This window comes from Pongo pygmaeus, chromosome 5 (assembly GCF_028885625.2).
Source record: "Pongo pygmaeus isolate AG05252 chromosome 5, NHGRI_mPonPyg2-v2.0_pri, whole genome shotgun sequence".
NCBI classification, from domain to species: Eukaryota; Metazoa; Chordata; class Mammalia; order Primates; family Hominidae; genus Pongo; species Pongo pygmaeus.
Genome location: NC_072378.2, coordinates 144,688,346 through 144,703,872, shown reverse-complemented (window position 1 = coordinate 144,703,872; position 15,527 = coordinate 144,688,346). Strand labels below are relative to the sequence as shown.

At 38.9% G+C, this 15,527-nt stretch overlaps 1 protein-coding gene across 6 annotated transcripts in view; it reads right to left on the bottom strand.

Moving 5' to 3' along the window:
• The window catches only part of UTRN (utrophin), a 575,792-nt gene that overhangs the window by 552,531 nt on the left and 7,734 nt on the right, over nucleotides 1-15,527 (bottom strand). The window lies entirely within an intron of this gene.

Below are 15,527 nucleotides of genomic sequence, written 5' to 3'. Positions count from 1 at the left end.
AGATAATGGGTGGGAAACCAGGAGCGTGTGGGGTGTCCTCAAAGCCAAATGAAGAAAGCGTCATGGAGGAGGGAGTGATCAACAGTGTTGATGCTATTGAGAGGTGGGAATAAGGTAAGGACTGAGAACTGACTACTGGATTTAGCAACAAGGAGGTCCCTAGTAACTTTGACAAGAGCAGTTTTACTGGACTGGTAAGGGGTCTGCCTGATTTGAGTGGTCTTAAGAGGGAATGAAAGGAGAGGAACTGCAAATGTTGATATATACAATCTTTGAGGAGCTCTTTCATAAAGGGGACCAGAGGAATGGCGTGGTAGCTACAGAGACAGGTGGGATCAAAGTGAAGTTTTGCTAGAAGAAAAACAATAGCATGTTTGTAAGCAGATCCACTAAAGAGGAAATCATAGGGATGCAGAAGAGAGAAGGGAGGTGCCCTTGAGTAAGTAAAGGAGGATGGGTACCATGTACACGGTTAGGGTGGCCTTGGGTGGGTTCTGGTTGAGGATAGATGTGGTACTGGAGTTTCTGGATTCCTCTTTGGTTTGTTTCAATTTTCTTAGGACAAGAGTAGGCAAAGTCAGCCTGTCATGGTGGCTCACACCTATAATCCCAACACTTTGAGAGGCTGAGGTGGATGGATTGCTTGAGCCCAGGAGTTTGAGACCAGCATGGGCAACATGATGAAACCTCTTATCTACAAAAAAATACAAAAATTAGCCAGGCATGGTGGTGCATGCCTATAGCCCCAGCTACTCCAGGGTGGGAGGATTGCTGGAGCCCAGGAGGCAGAGGTTGCAGTGAGCCATGCTAGTACCAAGACAATGGGACACTTAAATTCAGATGACAGAGGGGCTGCCACCATAAACAATGACCTGGTCTAGCCAGAATATACCCACCATAGTGGGAGACAAGATCACTAGAAAGAGAACTTGGAGAAATTAAGAGGACAGAGTATTAGAAGGATCATCAATGTTTACACCCAAATCACTAAAACAAGAGTAACTTTTAGAGACAGTGACAGAGCTAAACTCACTGAGAAATGAGAGTGAGCGGTGGGAGGAGGGAGTGACATCTCACCAATGAGGTTGAGTTGGTGATGCAACCCGATGGCAGGAGATTGCAGCTGGGGGATCTGGTCTGAATGTGGAATGAGGAGCGAAGGGCCACTATCTCTCTCTCCTATAGTAGGAGAGGGCTGGGAGAAAACAACCCACACAAAAGGCAGTCACAACAAACATATCTACACTTTGACAAAGAAATTTCTTTTGATGTCAGAAAAAATAAAGCACTGTGATACCCATTCCACCTGAGCTTGATGAAGCCCAAGTTTCATTAATTAAAAAAAAAAAAAACCTGAGGCAGACTGTTAATTAGTAATCTATGTCTGATTATTTGCCACTTTTAGCAACAAAAGGGAAAGATTCATCAACAAATAAAAATTCATTATATGCAAAACTGGGTCAAACATTATCAGAAATTTTGCCCTTCAAACTTTGTGTCTTCTCACCCTAATTCTAGCAATCAGGTCTTTTGTTTGAGTGGCTTCAAGGCAGTAGAAGTAAAATAAGGACCAGAATTTGAGTTACAGCAAAAGTGTCAACTCATGCCAGGGTATTGAACTGCCAATCTAATTTCAGAAAAAAAGAAACATTATGAAGACATAACCCTAATAATATGTCACTCTTCCTCTAACAAGACTTAACTTTTCATTATGTCATAGGTCTCCTTTGAGAATATAATGAAAACTGTGGACCCTTTTTCTAAGAAAATATGCAGAAACACAAGTGTAAAAACTTCTGCACACATTGCAGGATTTATTGTTAACCTCTTCTCTCCCTCCCCAAACACCCAATCAGGCTAGCTAGAGTAATATCTGCAAGGGGGCTTCCTATGCCCTTGGGAGATAAATACAGTCAACAACTGTGGCATCAACTAATAATATCTACTAAAAAATATTACAAATCAAAAACCACTTCTTAATTCTTCATCTTCCGCTGCCATCATCTACCATCCAGATGTTCATTCTAGGGTGAGTCAAAAATATCTCACAAAATACAAAGATAAATAAAATATGCAACAGTTCTTGATTTTTATTTTATTATTATTTTTTTTTTTTGGCAACAGAGTCACACTCTGTCACCCAGGCTGGAGTGCAGTGGTGTGATATTGACTCACTGCAGCCTCCACCTCCCAGGTTCAAATTATTCCCATGCCTCAGCCTCCTGAGTAGCTGGGACTACAGGCGCGCGACCCCATGCCCAGCTAATTTTTTTTTTTTTTTTTTTTTTTTTTTTTGTATTTTTAGTAGAGACAGGGTTTCAACATGTTGGCCAGGCTGGTCTTGAACTCCTGACCTCAGGTGATCTGCCCACCTCAGCCTTTCAAAGTGCTGGGATTCCAGGCATGATCCACCGCACTCCGCCTCTTGAATTTTTAACATTATCTTGCAAAGAGCTCAAAAAATGACTCAGGAAAGTACTCAAGACTCCAGCTGCCAGTTTTCAAGGGCAGACCCCAGCCCAAGCCAGTCTCATACATGTAAGAGAAATATATATATTACATATTTTTCCCAGATATCTCCAGGCACCTCAAAACTCAACCTAGAACTTCACTTACTATCCCCTTATGCACTGCCCTCTCCACAAAACCTAGAAAGAAAGCCTTCATTTGCGAGTGTTAAAGTCAAAAACCAGGCTTCTCTCTCCATCCCATCCACTAGCCATCACTGGAAGACCACCTCCATGTCCTATCAGGTCTGCCTCCTACCTAAAGCTTCTAAACTCTCCCCTCTCCACCTTCCCAGCTACCTCAATCTCAGTTTTGGCTTCAATACCTCTTACCCTCTAACTGTGACAGTCACCCAAAGGTCCTCCAGAACCCCAGCCTTGCCTCATCCAGCACCCACCCCACACCATCCATGCTCCACGTGGCTTCTAGAGCACCAATCAGAAGAACAAATCTGATCAGATCAGCCCTCTGCTCACAACCTTTCAGAGGAAGCAAGGCCTTCCCAAACCAGGAGTGAGAGAGAGGAGGCCAAAAACACAGAGAAAAGGGAAAATAAAACAGAAACCTGTTTTTTTTTAATAACAGGTTATAACAGAAAGCTGTAACCTGATATTACAGCTACGGTTTGTGGTGTGTGGTATGTGTAGGGTGTGAGGTATATATGTGTCAGGGAAGTAGTTCGGTGAGTACTGCTTCTACAAATTGGAAGCTTTTTTTATTTAATATGTCATATCTTTCAGACACAGAAATAGACAATAACAGGCAAAGGAAAATGGTACAAGGTCCATGACTGCAGTGAATCTCCTATCCAGATCTGCCTTTCAGGCAGGGCAATGCACAAATTCATTCCCCCAGCAGCTGAGGGCTCATAGCTGAGCAGCCCTCCAGGAACTGCCCTTGGCCAAGCTGCCTTGCCCAAATTTTCACCTCACCTCCTTCCCAGGGTCAGCCTAAAGCCTACTGGTCAAGGCAAAGGTCCCCAGGCTCAACACAGTGCCTCAAGTTGGGAAATCTCTGAAGGGCCATCCCAGCACCAGCATTCCCTATGGATCCAGTGGTGGCCCTGCTATAACTCAACTACACTTCAGCTTTTCCCTGGCCCAATCCTTCTTCCCTCATTTCTTTCATTAACAGGAATTGTTCTCAAGTGCACACAAATCTCTGTCTCAAATTCTATTTCCAAGGAACTGGGCTTAAGACAATCATCACCCAGCTCACAAATCAGCATTATTTCATATCAGTTTAAGATTCTATTTCTATTTTCATTGAGGAATTAAATATTATAGGTAAAACTGAAGAACCTCCTCTCTCACTATCTCTAAAGAAATCTAGTGTTTATAATTTCCATAAAAATTTTTGTATTTTGCTATATATTTATAATATGAACACATAAACACCGCAGGGTAATTTCTGCAGGTATATGAGCTTTATATACAGTACCATTCAATACATTGTGCAACTTGATTTTTGTTTGTAGTCAAATTGTTTTTAAGATTTATCTATGCTGACATAATTAGCTCTTTAAAATACAACCTAAATCAAATATGTCAAAATATTACCAGCCTGGCCAACATGGTGAAACCATGTCTCTACAAAACATACAAAAAAAAGTAGCTAGGCATGATGGTATATGCCTGTAATCCCAGCTATTCGGGTGTCTGAGGCACGAGAATTGTTTGAACCCAGGAGGTGGAGGTTGTAGTGAGCCGAGATCGCGCCATTGCACTCCAGCCTGGGCAACAAGAGTGAAACTCCATTTCAAAAAAAAAAAAGTCAAAATATTAACAGCTGATAAATTTCAAATGAGGGCACTAACATATCTGATATATCATTTCCTGTACATTTTTTTATATTGACTACTTCAGGATTTTAAAAATGATAAATATATAAATATATATTTTTTTTAATTTTAAAGCCCTTTCAAAGATTCACCATTATGCTTAGGATACAATCCAAACTCCTAAAGATGGCTTACAACACTCTTCATTAACTGGTCTCAGCTTCATTCTCCAGCATCCTGCTTTAGCCATATTGAAAACCTCACAATTCTCACCTCCAAACCTCTTGTCATCAACTCCCTCTGTCTTAACAGCCTCCCCACATCCCCACTCATTCTTTCAGATCTCAGCTTAGATATCCACTCTTCCAAGATGCCTTCCCTGAAGCCCTGGGATGTCAGGTACCCCTCCTGTGAGCTCACACAGCAATCTGTGCTGTTTTTGCTTTTACAACTGTGTAACTGCCTGTTTAATCTGTTTTCTTAAGTTCCTGTGTACCTGCCCTCTCTAGGTGACAGACAGTTGACAGCTGGAACTGTGTCTTATTCACCATGCGCCAGTCCACAAGCCTAACATGTTGTAGAGGCAAGGCAACAAAGTACTATGCAAAAGTCTCTTACTGGCCAAAGCAAAAACTTGGGTACCACCAAGAGACAACCCAAGAATGTTTGCAAGCGTTTACAAATGAGAACTTTTGTTTTTTTCTTGAAGGTTAAGGGAACCACCATTTCTGAAATACCAGCATGTATAGTGGATTTTAGTTATCCACTGAATGTAAGGAAAGATGAACTTACAAACAGTATGACAATAACAGCCTCTTCTTTCTTCTATTCCCAAAACCTCCACAGCAGAGCATCACATTAAGGAAAGCATCTGTTACCTGAATTATTATAATTTCTGAGCATCCCAGCTTTATTAACTGAACTCCAGGGCCTTTCTACCACTTAAGAATTCCCTAAATGTAAGATATTTCTCAACATCTGCTCCTAATTTATTTTTAATTTGCATTTATTCTATCCTATTTGTTGAAGCTGAAATTACTAATAGAGGATGACATTATCTTCACAGCATCACATTAGACTACCCTTCAATTAAAGTTCCTCTGAAGTAGTTTTCCAAACTCTTTTAGTATATAGGTTTTCTCTTAGCTGTGCAAGAGTTTTACCTTCACTTTAAGATGAGATTAATATTACCTTTCTTTGCTACTTTTTCAAAGAAATGTTAATAGTATACTGCATAGACATGAATAAACCATCTCTTTTCTCATTTTCATCAACTTTTTCCTAAAGCATGACCCTTCTTTCAGAATATATATAGAAAAAAATACAGATCCCATTGCAGCTGAACTGAATTTGAAGTTCCCTATATAAACTGACCAAGAGGTACTGTGAGAAAAACAGCAATAGTCAACTTCAATAAGAAGTAGAAGTAACTGTAAATGGTTAAGAAATTGATCATGAAAATTCTAGAGGAAAAGCTAATAACTGAAAGTGTTGAAATTTTGAATTACAGTACGATTTGAAAAACTAGGTACCTCATTGAAAACATAAAGCAGATCCCACCAAGGTGAAGTTTACATCGAGGCTTTATAGATACTGTTACTAAAAAGTTCCACAAAGGTGAAATTTACCTAGAGGCTTTATACATACTAACTAACAAATCCCACAAAGGCGAAGTTTACATTGAGGCTTTGCACACCCTGTTACTAACTGCTAACCACTTTTCACATCCTTTCCCCTACTCAGTCTCCTCTTGTACCACTCTGGTCCAAGTCCTTATACTCTTTAACCTCAATTTTTTCACAACTCTTACCTGTTCCCTGCCTCCCCCTAACTCTGCTACCTTCAAAATTTATCTTTCCTACTGCCAGCCAAGTTATCTTTCTGAAAAACAGTCCTGAGCTAGTCATTAACTCACCTAAAATCTTGTAGTGGCTTCTTACAGGGAAAGATCAAATAAACCCTGCTTCAAAAGGGCTTTCGAAATCTGACCCCAGCTTCTCCCATCATCCCCATTACCCCAGCCACACTCAGTTACCAGGGACAGACTTCAAATGCCTTGCTCTTTTCTCATCATCTGCAATGTTCTTCCCACATTGTCCACAGGGCTGCCTCTTACACATCCTTCAAGGCACACCTCAAATTCCTTGCCTCTTTCACGCTCTCTCACTCAAACCTACCCTCATTCCAACCAAAGCAAGAACCCATCCTTCCTCGCTCCGTGTTTCCCTGGTTTGTGTGGGGATGTTTATTGATGTCTTTCTTTCCAGCTAGCCTGAGAGCATCTTAAGAACAGAGGTGGGTCTTGCTTATCTCTGAGCCCAGCATCTAACAATGAATGAACAATAACCATTTGCTGAATGAATGAGGTCTGTATGTAAGCAAGTGTAATTTTTTAAAAACATTAAAAGGCATAGCAAGTCTTTTTTTTTTTTTTTTTTTGAGACAGAGTCTCACTCTGTTGCACAGGCTGGAGTGCATTGGAACAATCTCGTCTCACTGCAACCTCCGCCGCCCGGTTCAAGCGATTCTCCTGCCTCAGCCTTCCAAGTAGCTGGGATCACAGGTGAGTGCCAGCACGCCTGGCTAATTTTTGTATTTTTAGTAGAGATGAGGTTTCAGCATGTTGGCCAGGCTGGTCTTGAACTCCGACCTCAGATGATCCACCCACCTTGGCCTCCCAAAGTGCTGGGATTATAGGCGTGAGCCACTGCACACGGCCACAAGTCTTTATTAAGCACTTACTGTGTGTGTGGAGACGAAGCTAAAGGCTGGCATCAGAAAGTCAGATGAAAAAAGGCATATAGACATACACAAGCCAGAAGGGCCACAAACAGAAATGAAGAGTGAACACATGGGAAAGACTGATTCTGGCATGGAGATAGCAGAGAGAGTAGAACAGTTGGTGGCACTGATGCTGATGTTTTAAAGATGGAGGCTGCAAAACTGGGCATGCAGGGAGAAGGAGAACAATCAAGCCCAGAACACAAAACAAGTGAAGTTACAGAGGTAAGAAAAGGACTATGGGCAGTCTTCACCTGGTGCCCTCTGCCTCCTTCACGGTGGTTTTTGGGGCGAGGGGGAGAGTGGGGCAGTGCTGTTAGAAAGTAGGATGGCGGCCACGAGCAGTGGCTCACGCCTGTAATCCAGTATTTTGGGAGGCCGAGGCAGGTGGATCACTTGAGGTTAGGAGTTCAGGAGCAGCCTCGGCAACATGGTGAAACTCCACTTCTACTAAAAATACAAAAAGTAGCCAGGCATGGTGGCAGGCACCTGTAATCCCAGCTACTTGGGAGGCTGAGGCAGAAGAATCACTTGAACCTGGGAGGCGGAGGGCTGAAATTGAGTCACTGCACTCCAGCCTGGGCAATGGAGCAAGACCCTGTCTCAAAAAAAAAAAAAAGAAAGAAAGAAAGATAGGATGGCATGAGACTTCCCTAAATGTCTCCCTTAGACATATATGCAGAGAGTCCCCCTCTCTAAGCAATCTGCCGTGATGCCAAGGCCCTCAGAATAAGATATGTCTGACACCAAATGCCCAACAAGACTGCCCTGAGACAGCAAGCATATGCGTGTGTTCCGAAAACACCAACACTCTTCTAATTTACAACACGTTACATATCTTGAAAAAGCGCATGCAAGTTCAAATAATTCAAGTCAACTCTGATTTTTCTATACAAACTATCAAAATGGGAGTTAATATATAATTAAGGGTCTGATATATTAACATTATAGAACTGGCCATTGATATCACATGTAAAAACACAAAAATAAACATTTTTCCACAGGGAAAATGCTATGGTGGTCTATAAGTCACTTAACTCTTTAATTCATCTTCACATAAAAATCACTATTCATCTTTTAAAATTCACTCATTTTAAAGAATGGTAGGCAAATTATTTCAAAAGCAAGTATAGTTATATTAAATATGTCACCTATTTAGAATTAAAAAACAGGGAGGCAAATATTAATACATATATAATACATTTCTCTAACCCCCCTTAAGAAAACTAGCATAGAGGCTGAATGTGAAGAGTTTTTTTCCTACCATGGTTCAAAAACACATCTGTCTTTGAAATAACATATTAGAAAATATACACAATACATTTTTATAATGAATGCATCAGCGGACTCTAAGCTGATACATTACCTAGAAAAAGAGTTCAAGATGTGATGTTAGGCTCACAGCAAGAAGACCTTGAATACACTGCAGCAATAACTAAGGAGCTCAGTGGAGAAATATGTCGGCACTAGATATATTGGTATCATCTTCTGGTTCAATGGGCCAAAATAAGAAATGCACCAGGTTTCATCACTCTCCTGACCCACTTTCCTCACTTTTAACTTCACCCAACACAACCCAAACTCTTCAAAATACAGTGTAAAAGAAATAATGCCCAACATCATGAAATCTATTATCTTTTCAAACTATTTAAAGGGAAGTGTTTATAAGTAGAAATAATAAACATTGTAGCTTTCCTTGCTCCTCTAAAATGCAGATCATTTTCACTTTGGTTCTATGACTTTTAAACCTGCCTTCCTTGTCTATAAAGTAAGAGCACTAAAGAGAATAGCCCACAGAACTTGTTAAAACTCCAGATGCTGGGACCCCACCCCACATATCTGAGTCTGGACCCAGAAGGATGGTTCTGACATAAAGCTTGAATTAGGAACTCCGTATGTGAGAAGCTCAAAACCTAGTTTTCAAAATACAAGCATGTGCATAAATCTACATATTGACTGGATCAATGTTAAATAACATGACTCACACACAGCCTTTGAGGGGCAAGTGAACAAATCAATTAGTATCAACCTCAAAATGCTATTTCCTGCACCAAAAATCTTTTGCATATAAATATTGTATATCAAAATCTTAGTTAGAGAATGGAGTTGAAGAAATTTGCAAAAATTAAGACTATGAAATTAAAGAAAAAGACCTAAAGAGATCATACTTTTGAAATTATACAAATGTGTTAATTTCAAAGCTGTACCACTTTAGAGACACAGTCTTTTTTTTTATTGGATTCCTCTGCTACATCAGAAATGCCCTTATATGCTTTTTTCTACACTTTGAAAAAAGATTTTGTTCCATAATTAAATGTTAAAAGCATTGAACTGAATGTAACTAGCCACCCGTCCACATACCAAAAAAGGCTTATTCGAAAATATTCACACAAAAAATGTGACTCTCATGCTCTATGTGTTGTTGAGCTCCACTGCTATGAAAGACAGATCTGCATTTTTTTAAACTTAATTTCTTAAAAGTGAAGGGTGAGGTTATACCACCGTAAACCTTAATCTTAGCTGCCAGATGCGCATACACAGACATTTCCCTTATTAACCGGGCCAAGAGAATGTGCTTCTGATAGAAGAGCCCCACCAGGATATTAATAAACCTCAGGTATTTGGTTGTTTAAAGGCACAAATGCAAAGACTGGAGAACCACATGGATGCTGGAAACTTTACCTGCTTCCTGGAATTGACATGTGCAAATCCAGTGTCACAGGAAGTAAAAGTGAAAGGACTGGGACCTGGTTTCAATTTCTCAGTCCACAAGCCATCATCTTGAGAGTAAATACATATTAAGAACTCACACTGCCTCACATTTCAAATACTGAATTAAGTCTATTTATTATTAAACAGTTAAGGCATATAAAAATATAAAAATATAACATAGTAAATGTCTATGCCTCCACACAATTTAAGGGGAGAAAAAAAATCCAGCCAATGCATCTGAAACCACTTGAGCAGGGTACCCTTTCTCCATTGCTTTAGATTAAATTTTAACTAATATTTACAGCTGCTCAAATAGTCTTGCATGTTGACTTGTTCCCAGAAAAATCATCATATCAGCATCTAGTTCAAACTTCTGGGTACAAATAAGGTTCAATAAAATTAAATTCTCTGTTCTGTCTATATAATTAATGTACTTCCTTTGCTTAGAATCATCCTCAGCAATTCATGTTTTCCAGTCGTGAATGGATCTCCTCTAAAAGTTTCACAACCATAGTAACAGGTCATGAGAATCACATTAATACAAAAAAACTTTCTCATGATTGCACTACTTCAGCATAATGAGGTGACAACATGGAGAATATTTTTACAAGCAGGACAAGAATAGCTGCCCTTCTCTGCCAGGGTTGAATTTCCATCAGGGTTACTGTCTATCACTACAAATCCCCAGGGCTCATGGAAAAAAACAAACCTGCTCAAAGACCTCCCTTCAAAGCACAGGTATTCCAGCCAAGGAAAGCTTCAGGAGAAACAAAAAATGAACTATTTTCTCACAGTCCCTTGAGCTGTTTAGAAAAATCGCCTCACAGATACTGCTTTAAACATAAAAGAAAGAAATAGACCAATGACTGCCTAAATACAACTTAACCACTGTCTTTCCTCAAGAAAGGCCTCAGAAAGATAAACAAATAAGGTAATCCTCCTCAGAATTTTCATAAAACTGAATCTTGTTAAGCAAGTTTACTTTCCAAACATAGCAGATTTTCAGGAGGCTTGCTATAAATGTAACCAGGTATAATATTTCATATTTAATAATTTGTCTTATTTTTATTTCACTGGTCTCTCTTTGCTTCCTTCCCCTACACTCCTCAACCAACCCTTTCAGTACCACAGATACCTATCTGGGCATCGGACCAGGACCTACACTATGCCAAATGTCAGTCCTTATGAAATCCACTACCTTTTTTTTTTAACTTCAGCTAGTTAAAAGCCTTGCGCAGTAGTCAGAAGAAAAGAGAAAAAGGAATTCACGTCAGAAACACATAATCCATTTCTCAATCTTCCACCCAAAGGACTGTTTGTCCTCTGGTATTTTCCCCTTTGCTAACTCAACAGAGAATGACAAAGACTAGATCCAAAAATCAAGAAAGGCTGCAACTGGCCCAGAAGCAGTAGGCTGTGTCTCTTACAATTGGCCTTCCCTTGACAGGGCTCTGAGATGCTAACCTGGGGTCCAGAGGAGCTCTACCTCACAGCCCAGGGTCCCACCCCTGAAAACTACAAAAAAAGAGATAGAAGAGCTGTATAAATATAATTAATACAGTGCAAAATGTGTAAGGGACAGAATTAGGCACAAAATGAAGAAGAGTCACCCAGCAGCAATGGAATAAAATGTCTTGTGAGTTAGGAGACTGGGCACTCCATAGAGGTCAAATGCAGGGTTTCTAGAGTCAGATCATCTGAGTTCACTCTGGCACTTCCAGACTCTGTAGCCTTTATCATTGAATAAACATTTATTGCTCACCTATTATGAGCCAGGCATTGGGCTCAGTACCAGAGATGTATTGGTCCCTGCTCTTGGGGAGTTAATTAAAGTGCAGCAGTCCCCAACCTTTTTGGCACCAGGGGCCAGTTTCATGGAAGACAATTTTTCCAAGGGATGAGGGGGATGGTTTTGGGATGAAACTGTTCCACCTCAGATCATCAGGCATTAGATTCTCATAAGGAGCAGGCAACCTAGATCCCTCGCATGTGCGGTTCACCAGAGTCTCGCTCCTATGAGAATCTAATGCTGTCGCTGATCTGACAGGAGGCAGAGCTCAGGCGGTAGTGCTTGCTCAGCCACCACTCACCTCCTGCTGTGCCACCTGGTCCCTAACAGGCAACGGGCTGGTACCAGTCCAGGCCCTGGGGGTTGGGGACCCCTGTTCTAGTGGGAAGGCTATTAATGAACACACAGTACCAGAAAAGGTACCAGAAAGTGGTAAGAACAACACAGGGAACGTAAATACAGAGATGCAGTCAAGAGTGACTGGGAGAGCTACTTTCTAAAGTCAGCAAGGAAGATCTCAGAAGAGGTGACATTAGGCCTACATCTAAATGACAAGAGGGAACCAGCCAGGCAAAGATGGAAGAAGAGAGATGTGCAAAGGCCCTGAGGCAGACACACCGGGTCTTTGGAGAAATAGAAAGAAGGCCAGTGCCACAAATCACTTCAGTATGACTCACATTTATCATCTGCAAAATGGTGGTTGTGAGCATTAAACTGTTAGCACCACATCTGCGCACAGAATGTGTTCAATAAGTATAAGTTGCTAGAATCATCATCATCATCATCACCAGTGAGATGCCATCATTGGAGGTGTGCAAACAGAGACTGGGTGAGCACATCACAGGCATGGGTGGGTTATAGGGCCTCTAAGGTTCCCTCAACAATTAGATCCTAAGATTAGACAAGAAGAGAAAATGCAAAGGAAGAAATGATAAAATTGTTACACGCAGGCTTCCAGCCCAAGGTCTCTTGAAGAACACATTGAATTATCCAAAAATGTGAAGCTTGCCCAACTATTTCATTCATCAAACAGTTCTTTCCCAGCTGAGAGTCTATAATCCCAAACTGTCAAGAACTCCACATGGAGCCAGCTGACACACTGTCCTTAGCCCTGAGGTCTACTCTTTCTATGGGGCTCTGGGATAAAACCACAACACTGACAGCAACAGAAAAGGATGACTTATTCTGTGTTACTAGCTTTAATGTATGTTAATTATTGAATGAAATAGCAGTGAGGATATTCTTCGATTGTATATGCATCCCAAACCACTTTATTATTTCATGTTTAAAATGTTCCAAGCAGAACTTTCTGCATCACATACTCTACTGGCAATAAATTTCACTTTTTAAAAATTCTTAGTCTTGGCCTATTGTTTCAAAATATTTACTAACTTGTTGAGCTTTCTGAAGCCTACTAATTAAGGCTGTTAATAATACAGTCCTTGATGATGAACTTGGCATATGTGCCTTTAAGTTAGAGAAAGACAGGTCTACTTTTACCCAACACCAAATCCTTGGTCATCATAGATCAAATTCTTTCCAGTTCCTTTCTAAAACTCACCCAAACCCAAGGCAAGTATACTACAACCATAAATAAATATATGGCTTTGTATTTATGAAACTACTTCATTACCTACACTTGACAACTTCCTATTTCTGTTTAGATGGTAGAAATGGCTTTAAAATTATAAAATTTAAAAAATTATAATATTCACAAATGGCATGAAACAAAGTAATACTAAGTGAGGACAATAAAAATAATCACAATAATTTAACATAAAATGCATAGACGTTTTTATTATGCCAATTTAATTATGCCAGGCTTTTGGGTTGGCCAAACTCAAGGATTTAGAGAGCAGAAACCACACTCTCTGTCCCCCCACTTTCATCCAATTTCCCCCCAAAAAAGAAACCTGGAAGAGCAGATGAGGATCAAAATTTTCCTATAGGAAAGTATTCCCTTTTAAAAAATGGGAAAGCAACCAATTTGGCATAGAGCATGTAGACAGAGGATCTTTAAAATACATATATGATATGTAGACTATTCCTATGACTTAATCTAAACTAAAAATCTCTTAAAATATGTAAGTTTTAGAGTACCATGAAATATTACATCTGTGTAGTAAGCATTTGTCTTAAGAGAATCAAAAAAAGTCCCTTAGAGGAAGCCAGATTGGGACTAATGGGTCCATTCAAATCCAAATTTATCTACCGGCTTTTGCAACATAATTCAGCCAAAAGAATGTGATTCATATCTGAGCTATGTAACAACTAAATTTTCAGTGTGTTTTGAAGTAGATGCCACCACAAAAAAAGTAAATAGTCATAACCTTGGCATCTAAACACTCTAAGCAATTTGATAATCTTTAAAAATATAAGAACTCAGTAATGTGGGTTCATTGAAGAACTTTAGAAAATATAAATCAGCAAAAAAAAAAAAGTAATAATCTCAAAATGCCAAGATGACCACTATTAACATTTATTGTATACTTCATTAATTTTTTTAAAAACATTTTTCATATAAATGACTTCATATAATACATACTTGTTTACTTACTATATCAAGAACACACTTCTATGTTCATACACACACACACACATCACACACATCTGTATCACTTTTTATGAATGCTTAATCTTCTGCTTTATGGATATACCCTAATTTAGTTACCTCTACTGAGATCATGTATGATCTGTTCAGATGTGCTAGAGTAAAGAAACAGAATAATAGGTTTAAACAACTATTTCCTAAAGCTATTTGACCATAACATCCTTTTATGAATTACACATTAACAATCCTAGAACTTTTGATCTTTTCAAAATACTTTGGGAAATAATGATCTAACCAATTCCTAATATTAGATTTTCATGGTATTTACAACGTTTTCTATTATAAATGATACTGTGATCAATTTCTTGAGTGTACCTTTTTATGTACTGCCTAGGGAAAAACTCTAGAAATAGAATTACTCAGTTAATTGATATGCATGTGTTAAAAACATGTTATAATTTTTGCCAAACTGTTCTCCAGCAATATTTGAGGTTCATCAGCCTTTTTAAAAGATAATTTTAAATTAAAATAGTTTGAGAGTTTATATGTTCATTATATATACACAGTATTTCTGAAATTAGATAATTACTCTTTTATGGACATGGCTAAAGTACAAGTTAAAAATATCAAAAGTCTTACTAGTATGAAGGTTGACTCAGAAAACTATTTAGGAATATACCTCCTCACAATTTATAGAAAATGACTAGTATGGAGACATTAAATCGTCTCTCTTCCATTTTCCTCTGTTATATTTACATATGTCTGAATATGTATTCCCTACTCCTAAGAAGATATTAATAATCCCTTACATTTTTGTAGTACCTTATACCACTAAAACATTTAAAACAAAAAGAATTTTACAGGAAGAGAACATCCTCAAAGCATATTTTAAAACAAGATATTAAGCTATACCTTCAAAAGACCCGTCAAGCTACACAATAGTTGCTACATATTTACAGCCAAATCTATAATAACTAAAATCTTTATCAATCAACCAACACCGGTATCATGGAGGAAAATGTGTATTCTAAGACAGTTAATTTGGATCTTATTTTCACTGTGTATTTCTACAGTTTCACATAATAAGAAATAAGCTTCTAACATAACATAAAGATGGTTCACACAGCAAAAACAGGCTTTGGGTTCCTTTTTTGTCTTTAAAGTGACACTGGATGTAATTTTATACCTCAGAGTAACTTTTCAAAGTTACTTAAGTATAGTGTTCACACTCAGGGTGGAGTTCTGTGTAATTTTCAAAGCTGAGAAGTGTTCTGCCTGTTCAAAAATATCTCCCCTTTGAGTTTGTCTCAGAATCATATTTGAAGCTTTTTAAAAATACAGAAATTTTTATTCAATGGGTCTGGAATGGAGCCAATGCATCTGCGTTTTTTAAAACTCCCCAGTTG